This window comes from Ochotona curzoniae, unplaced genomic scaffold (assembly GCF_017591425.1).
Source record: "Ochotona curzoniae isolate NIBS_2020 unplaced genomic scaffold, NIBS_Ocur_1.0 contig_2210, whole genome shotgun sequence".
Taxonomy (NCBI): domain Eukaryota; kingdom Metazoa; phylum Chordata; class Mammalia; order Lagomorpha; family Ochotonidae; genus Ochotona; species Ochotona curzoniae.
The window spans coordinates 54,750,644-54,758,221 of NW_024465369.1; the positions used below are offsets into that span (position 1 = coordinate 54,750,644).

Consider the following 7,578-nt stretch of genomic DNA (forward strand, 5'->3'; position numbering starts at 1 on the left):
AAACTTCCTCCCACGCTACCCGAGGGGCCCAAGCCTGGGAGCAGATCTACACCTCAAGGCCGCGCCGCTGGGAGCCCAGAGCTCGGGGTACCGAGGCGCATACTCGGACGCGGCCAGAGCCAGCGTGCAGGTTTGCCCATTCATTAGGAGAAGCAGAAACCCTTCCGGGGATGCACCAGCCTCGCTGTCCCGAGAGGAGGTCAGGGTTGTGGAAGTGAACGTCACAGACAGATTCACTCCGGGAGCGTTTGTGTGCATAAGTCTGTGGGTCACCGAATTAGTCACCTGACAAATGCGCCCAGAGTGGCTAGGCTGGAGCCAAAGGCCGAAGAGGAAGAGGACCCCCAGATCCCGGCTTTTTACCTCTACCCAGGGGCAAGTCCTGAGACAAGCACACTTGGCGTTAAAACTGATTCTCCTTCTACATTAAGACTCGTCGGAAACCACTCCGAGGCATTACCACCCCCGGAGTAAGGTCCGACACTAGGGCAGGAGCTACGGTCGTTAGCACCTGCCAGCGTCCTTATCTCCATCTGATCCGCGGGCCTTTTTAAAGGTCCTCGGTTAAAAAAAAAAAAAGACTCAAAAGCAAAAAAGTATCTACATTCTTAGGTGCACAAACAACTTGGCCACCGAGCACCCGGCCCCACGCACGACCTCCCCAGTTTAGAATTGCTTTGCAAAGTTTGTCTCCAGGTTGGCATCGCGCTCTGCAAAGCAGTCGCGGGTCTCGGCCACCCCTGAATTTGGAGGAAGGAGGGGGTGGCACCGCAGAAGGAGGGGAGACACCTGAGGAAGCGGCGCTCGCATTGTCACCGCTACCCGCGGGAGGCAGGAGCGCCGCACCCGCCGTGCGCCGAGTCCTAGCGGGCGCTCCCGCCGCCGAAGGAGCCGCGCCGCCCCGCGCCCAGGAGACAAGGTGGGGGTGGCCGGGGGGAGAGCGAGGATGGCGGGAGGGCGTCGGAGGGCCGCGGGCGAGGTCGGCCCCCGCACGGTGCGCCTGGCTGTCCCGCGGGGGACACTCCCTAGCCCCAGGAGTGGGAGGTGGGCGAGGGGGAGTGGGCTTCCCCGGACAGGCAAGCGTGGTGCGGGAACCCTCGCCCTGTGTACTTACTGCTCACGGTCTGCCTGAAACTTGGCTGGCTGGGGCTCTGTCCATGGAGCAAAAGTAGAGAATCCAGGATGGAAAAGTTTCTGGTGCTGGGCTGTGCAGGCTCCCCTAAGTCTTCCTTTTCTCTTCCCTGCGGCCCCTCTCCGCCTCCCCAGGTCCTAACGTTTAAGGTCCTGGGTCAGGGTGTCTTCCTCTCGTGCGGAGATGCTTGTTATGATGATGATGGGGGGCGGGGGAGGGGGAGGAGGAGGAGGAGAGGGAAAGGAGGGCTCCTCCGAAGGGGCACCAAGGGAGCGGGGGAGGGGACGTGGAGGGGGAAGGAGGCTGAAAGAGCCTTTTCACACCTTCGGGAAGGAGACCCGTGCTGGAGAGAAAGGGCTGAGGACCGGCCGGCGGCGGCGGCGGTGGCTGCCGGCTCCAGGGCCTCTGACTCGCCAGGAGGCGCGGCTGGAGCCGCGGGGCCGGTGCCACCCGGAGCCGAGCAGACGCGGGGGGACCCGGGGCCGCGCGCCGGAGGAAGCGTGCCGGCCGCCCAAGCTGTCACCTCCAGCCTCTCCCCTCGCGGCCGCCGCTGCCAGCAGCCAGAGCCGGACTCACTGACAAGCCGCAGAGAGACTCTGAGAGGGAGATGATTATTAGTTGCGTTGAGTCATCAGGCAAAGTGAGTCCTTTTGGGTTGTCCTCGGTTTCCGATTTCTCCCCCCCCTCCCCCTCCCCCTCCCCGTCCCCAGATCTAGCGCCTTCAAAATAATAATTTGGGGGTGGGGGTAGGGGAAGTCTCTGGGTTATTTCGGGATGGGAATGGGGGGAACGGATCTAAGCCCAAGCCAGACTGGTCCACCGCAGGGAAGGAGGGGAGTGGGGGGCGGGGAGGAGGGCTGGGGAGGTTGCGGGGGGGAGGGGGAGCCCCGCCTGGCAGGAAATTAAACATCAATCAATCAATCGCTGCGAGCGCGGCGACCCTACGGCGGCGGCGGGGCTGCGGACGAAGGCAGAGGGACCGGCGCGGCGGGAGGGGAAGCGGCGATCCGGGAGCGGGAGGCAGGGGAAGAGAATCGGCGGCGGGAGCGGGTGGCGAGGACCGAGCGCGCGGGGCGGCGGCGGAGCGCGGGGCAGGGGCACGGAGCGCGGCGCGAGGCGGCCGGCGCGGGTGGGAGCGCGCGGGCGGCGCCGGGGCCAGCTCCGGTCCTCCTCCTGGTGGCGGGTCCAGGGCGCGGCCGCCTCGCCCTACCCCTGGGCGCACTGGTCCCTGCGCGGAGGCGGGTGGCGACCAGGCGGGCGCCGGGTGCCGCGTCTCCGGGGAGGCGCAGGCTGCCGCGGCGGCGGCGGCAGCAGCAGCCTGTGCGGGGGGCTCCGCGCTCACCACGCCAAGTACTTTCGACTTTGGAGATAGGAGGGCGACCGCCTCCCCCCAGCCCCCACCCGCCGCCTCCGCCCACCACCCCCCGCCTCCGCCTCTCCCGGGAGCAACTTTTCCCGGGGCCTGGGAGGCTCGCCCGGCGCGGGCAGCCGCGGGTGCGGGGCGGGCCGAGCCCGTGTCGGAGCCGGCGGGGTCGGAACAATGGCCCGGGGCTGGGGGTGGGTGGGTCGCCCCGGAGGCGCCGAGCCCGTGGGCAGCGGCAGGGACCGGGGCAAGCCCGGACGGCAGCGCGGCGGCGGGGGATGCCGAGCTCGGGCCGCCTCGGAGGCCGTGGGGCGAGGGGAGCAGCCGGGCTGCGGGAGTCCCGAGCGAGGGCCGGGGCGCACGGGTCCAGCCGGAGCGCGGGGACCCGGCCTCCATGTCCACGGGGGCGGCGGCGCGGGCGCGTCCCCAGCCGGCCCCGCCGGAGCGTCCCCGACACACCAAACTTTTGGCGACTCGCGCGGCCGCGGCCGTCCGCCGCCGGGGCTCCGGCCGCCGGGGCTGCTTTAAGGTAGCGCGGGCCCCCGCCCGGCGGGCCCGGCCCCGGCGGCCGCGCTGCGCTCCCCCGCGCTCCCACCCGGGAGCGGCGCCTCCTTAAGGGAAAGCACGTGGGCAGGGGCCGCGGCCCCCACGAGTCGCCCGCGGCGTCTGCGGACGCTCGCCCGGACCTGGAGCGGGAACACGTGGACGCGTGTCCCTCGCCCCCCCTCCACGCCGGCCTGCAGGCCCGAGAAGGCCACGCGCGCCCCGACTCGCGGCGCCTGCGGACGCCCCCCGCGCAGCGCGGCTCTCCCTCCGGATCCCCTGGACCCCGAGGACGCCCCGCTGCAGCTCACAGCCTAAGCCTCCGGTCCCCCTTAAGAAGCCTTCCCTGTACGGCGGCGCCAGAGGGCCAAACCAAGTGCGATTTCGGGAAACGCGCTCCCGGGCAATTCTGGAAAAGCCGGCCCCGGGCCAGGAGCAGCTGAAAGCCGCGTCCCGGGATCGCGCCCGGGCGTAGGCCGCTGTCCGCCGGCCTCGCCCCACTCCGTGGACTTGTGTTCACGTCGCCTGCGGGGCCTCCAGAGCCTCTGGAAGAAAAGGGGGTGGGGGTCCCAGAAAGGAACACCTGCCCCCGGCCTAACTCCGGGCACCCCGGATCCCGGCGGACCCCGCACCCCGGCGCCGCCCACCCGGGGCCCAGGGAGCCCGCGGCGACCCGGGAGGCGGGAGTCCGGCGGGAACGCCGCCTGCACGGGAAAGCTGGGCGGCCGGGCCGCGGTGCAGCCCGGGGGTCGCACAGCGCCTTCCTGCTGTGTCTCCCCCCTAACCTGTCCTCCCCCGCGCCCCCCGCCACCCGCCTCCGCCCCAGTCGGACGGGTCCGAGAAAATGCACAAATGCCAAGTCGGGGAGAGCAGTGGCTGAGTCCTCAGCACGTGGTGGTAGTTAAAAGGTTTTGGCAGCAAAGAAACAAACTGTAAGTTTGATCGACAAACTTTTTTTTTTTTTTTTTAATTTGTAAAGGGGATGTTGAAGAAAAAAACTACCCCTGCCAGCCTGAGCCGCGTTCTAGAAAGAGCGGAGGCGCCTTTCTCGCTGCTACGTTAAGGTTACTCTTCCCTTCCTTACCTTGGTCTTAACTGCGGACTCTCCCGGATCAATGTCCCAGAACTTAGAATTGCTGATATTAGGACGTCAGGACTTCTGGAAAGAAAAAGAAAAAACATGCAAATGGTTTAGCCAGGCTCGTTCCTGTGTGATTCGTCACTATTATTATATCAGATGATGCGAATGGCTGGAGCGACCCGTCCTGTCATTAATGAGCTATTTGATCCACACCACCAGCGAGCTTTTCACGTGCATTTGGCTAACCTGCCCCCGGCTTGTGTCAACAGCAAGAATAGGGGACTAAAGCTGCGCGCTCTCATAAACAACACGGCCGCATTGTTAATCAGTTAATATTTTATAAAGTGTAAATATTTTATTATGTTTTGAAGGGAACTATTGATTCTAAATTAGTAAACCCCTTAGGAAGGGGATATTTAAATAAAGGATACAATTAAGCACAATTAAAAGTACATTGTGGCTTAGTTTGTTTTTGTAGTCTACACCTTTTTAAACTCATGGCTTTTCATCTCATCTCCCACTTGGGGCAAAAGAAAAAAGTCTAAAAACGGTTCAAATCGCAGGGAGCAGACAGGGAAATGTCAAAGACGGTGACATTAGCAAACACGTACTTTGAAAATGTGTACATTCCTGTGTGGTAATACATCTTACAAATTTCTTCGATTTAAAAAAAGGGGGAACTCTAGCAAGTTGTGCGTCTGATGCCTGCTGTGGGATTCCTCCCCCCCCCCCACCCCTTAGTTTTGGCCCCTTTAAAAGCCTTCTCTGTTTCAAATTACTTATGCTTTTTAATGCACAATTTTTGTATTGACCTTATTTCAACTGAAGTCAGCAATTATTTCCAGCAGGTTTAATTTCTACAACAAGAGATATTTTAAATAGCCTTTTTACAAATCTTTCCCTAGGATTTCTTACATTTTCAAACAGTAAATAAATAAATTTGATGATGAATCAAGATTTTTTTGTTTGGTTTCGTTTTGTATGCCTCACGTGGTTTATTTCCAAACATTTTTTGAAACAAAATCGCACTCCAAGGTTGGTTTAATTACATTACTCTTTTTTGATAATCTGACCCAAAACTGTACGTAATTTTTGCCCGTTTGGAGAAAACTGGGTTTGTTGTTGTTGTTGTTCTCCTAACAGTTCATAGATGAGGGACGTTTAGGTCCCTCGGTTTGCTTCTCATTGATTTTTTAGTAGGAAAATCTGCTCAGACTTTCCTTCTCCCAGTCTCAATTCGATTATGATTATTATAATCAACATTGCCACTTCGTCAAAGGTCGCCTGCCTTTCAGGATCACGCTGAGATGTATTATTTTCCAAACCAACGGCTCTATGTAATGCCTAGCTTTTCCTCTTTCCCCCTTCGTCCCCTTTCTCCCTCTGTCTAGTCAGGTCTTTCTTTTACTCCTAGGGCCCAAACGTTTGAACGATCCCGTTTTTGGATTTTCTCTTTGCGGACACCAAGGTTTTCGCTGTGCGGGTCAGCCTTTGCCTGAGCGCCCTGGCCAAAGGTGCGGGGTGCGGGGCACCCTGTCCCCCGCCGGGCCGCCCTCCGCGCCCAGGCTCCCCCACGCAGACTGGGAGTCTCGGCCGCGCAGGCCCGGAGGCCTCGGGCTTCTGCTGCCTGCTTGGGAACTCCAGCCGCTCGTGCCGGGCCGGGGATGGGGGAGAACTCTGCGAACTGCCCGCGCCCAGGCCTTCGACGGCTGCTGAGAACCAAACCCCGAACTGGGCCTGCCTCCCTCGTCCCCCACAGTTTGCCCCGCTGCAGGGTAGGAGGAAGGCAGGAGAGGAGAAATTCTTTAAAAAAAAAAAAAAAAAAAGAGAAAGAAAAAGAAAAGAAAGAAAAAAGAAGAAGCAACAGTAGCCCACGCCAGATCTGAAGCCAGTTTCTGCAGCTGGCTGTCGGTGGAGAGTTGGGCAACACACACTTTCACCAACAGCACAGCGGAGTGGCTCTCGGGCTGGAAACCAGCTGTGCCAGGAGGGCAGGGGGCCTGGGCCAAGACCTTTCTGCCCGTAGGGGCTATGCCTGGAAGGATGGGACGAGCAGGGTGGGCTCCAGCTCTTCCCCAGTCCGCTGCTGGGCATCTGGGGGACTGACCAGCACGAAGGGGCAAGGCGCATGGGGGCGGGAGGGGGCACTTACTTCGTTATCTGCACGCCTTCCTGGTTGGCATCACAGCCGGACAAATCCCAACCCGCGCCAGGCAAAGATAAATTACTGCTGGCTCCTCTGGCGGCTTGAGGGCCTGGCAGGGGCGGAGCGGCAGGGAAACCGTCGGGCCGCCCGGGACCAGGACAGCGGGACCTGCCTCCTCCCTTCCGCCCACCGAGCGTGCCCCTACGAGAAGGGTGGTGGGCGAGCGGTCGGCGCTAGGCGGGCACCGGAGAGGTCGGGGTGGGAGGTCGAGGTTCTGGGAAACCGCGCCAGTGTGGAGGCCTAGTGGGTGGAGAGGGAGGCGCAAAGGTGGGTCCTGAGCTTCCTGCACTGGGATGGGGGCTGCGCACCGCCCGCCGGGGGGAGGAAAGTGAGCCGACAGGTTTCACAGCTGGGACAGTCGTGGTGGGAGATGCGGGTAGCCGGCCCCCGCATGGCCGAGGGCCTACGGACCGTGAGCGCTAGCCGAGAGGCTCGGGCAGCGTCCCCCGGAGTTCCCGGGGCGGGCATCCTTGTTCAAGAGCCCAGGGAGTTCTAGGTGGACCTCCTGTAGCCGCCGCCGCGGGAGGAGGGAAGGCTCCGCCAGTCTGATTTGTTACTAGAGCACGACGGGAGGAACAAGGCCAAGTGGGAAAGAAAAGGCATAGCCCGGGGGAGACGCCGCTGCTTGGTCTCCCCGCTCCCGCCCCGGGGCTTCAGGAGTTAGGACCGGCAATCGCGCCCTCGACCCGCTGCCTTTTCCTTCGGGAAGCGCGCGGCGCGAAGGCCGAGGCACAGGGGACCTAGGGTGGAGATGGAAAACTCCTCAGGCCTCTGCGGGTCGGCGGGGTCGCGCGCCAAGCTGGAGCCCCGTCACCGCCCGGGTCCCGGCCGCGACCGAGGCGACCTCTCCCCGACAGCGCCACCGCGTGGGCCTCGGCCGAAACCTGCGGCGCCGGCTCTGCATCCCCCGAGCCATCCCCCGAGCCATCCCCTTCCGCATCGCCGCGCGTCCCGGGGCCCGGGATGCGACCGGGGACACGGGCAGGTCCCCCGCTCCAGGTCCCGCAGCGGCCCTCTGCACCAAAACTCTCGAGCGTGCGCTCCACACCGGCGCCCGCAGTTCCTCCACCACCACCACCACTACCCTCCACCACACGCACACACACCCCAGAATGAGAGGTGCACCTGGAAAGTCCAGACCACGCCCCCCCCCAAAATCTGCACCCTAAACTCCAGACGGGCCAGCTTCGCCAAGTTGGCGCCCACCTCTGGATGGGACAGTGAGTTCCAGAGGCTGGGTCCCAGGCGGCCCA

The 7,578-nt window shown here is 62.7% G+C and overlaps 1 protein-coding gene across 2 annotated transcripts in view; it reads right to left on the reverse strand.

Moving 5' to 3' along the window:
- The window catches only part of SATB2 (SATB homeobox 2), a 173,189-nt gene extending 168,992 nt beyond the window's left edge, over positions 1-4,197 (reverse strand). The window contains exon 1 of one of the 2 annotated variants that reach the window (XM_040972159.1): positions 4,123-4,197. The gene's annotated coding sequence lies outside the window, so the exon portion shown is untranslated. Of the gene's footprint in view, positions 1-1,114; positions 1,869-4,122 lie in introns of those variants that run through there. The other variant, XM_040972158.1, reaches the window with a different exon arrangement.
- Positions 4,198-7,578: the final 3,381 nt, after the last annotated feature.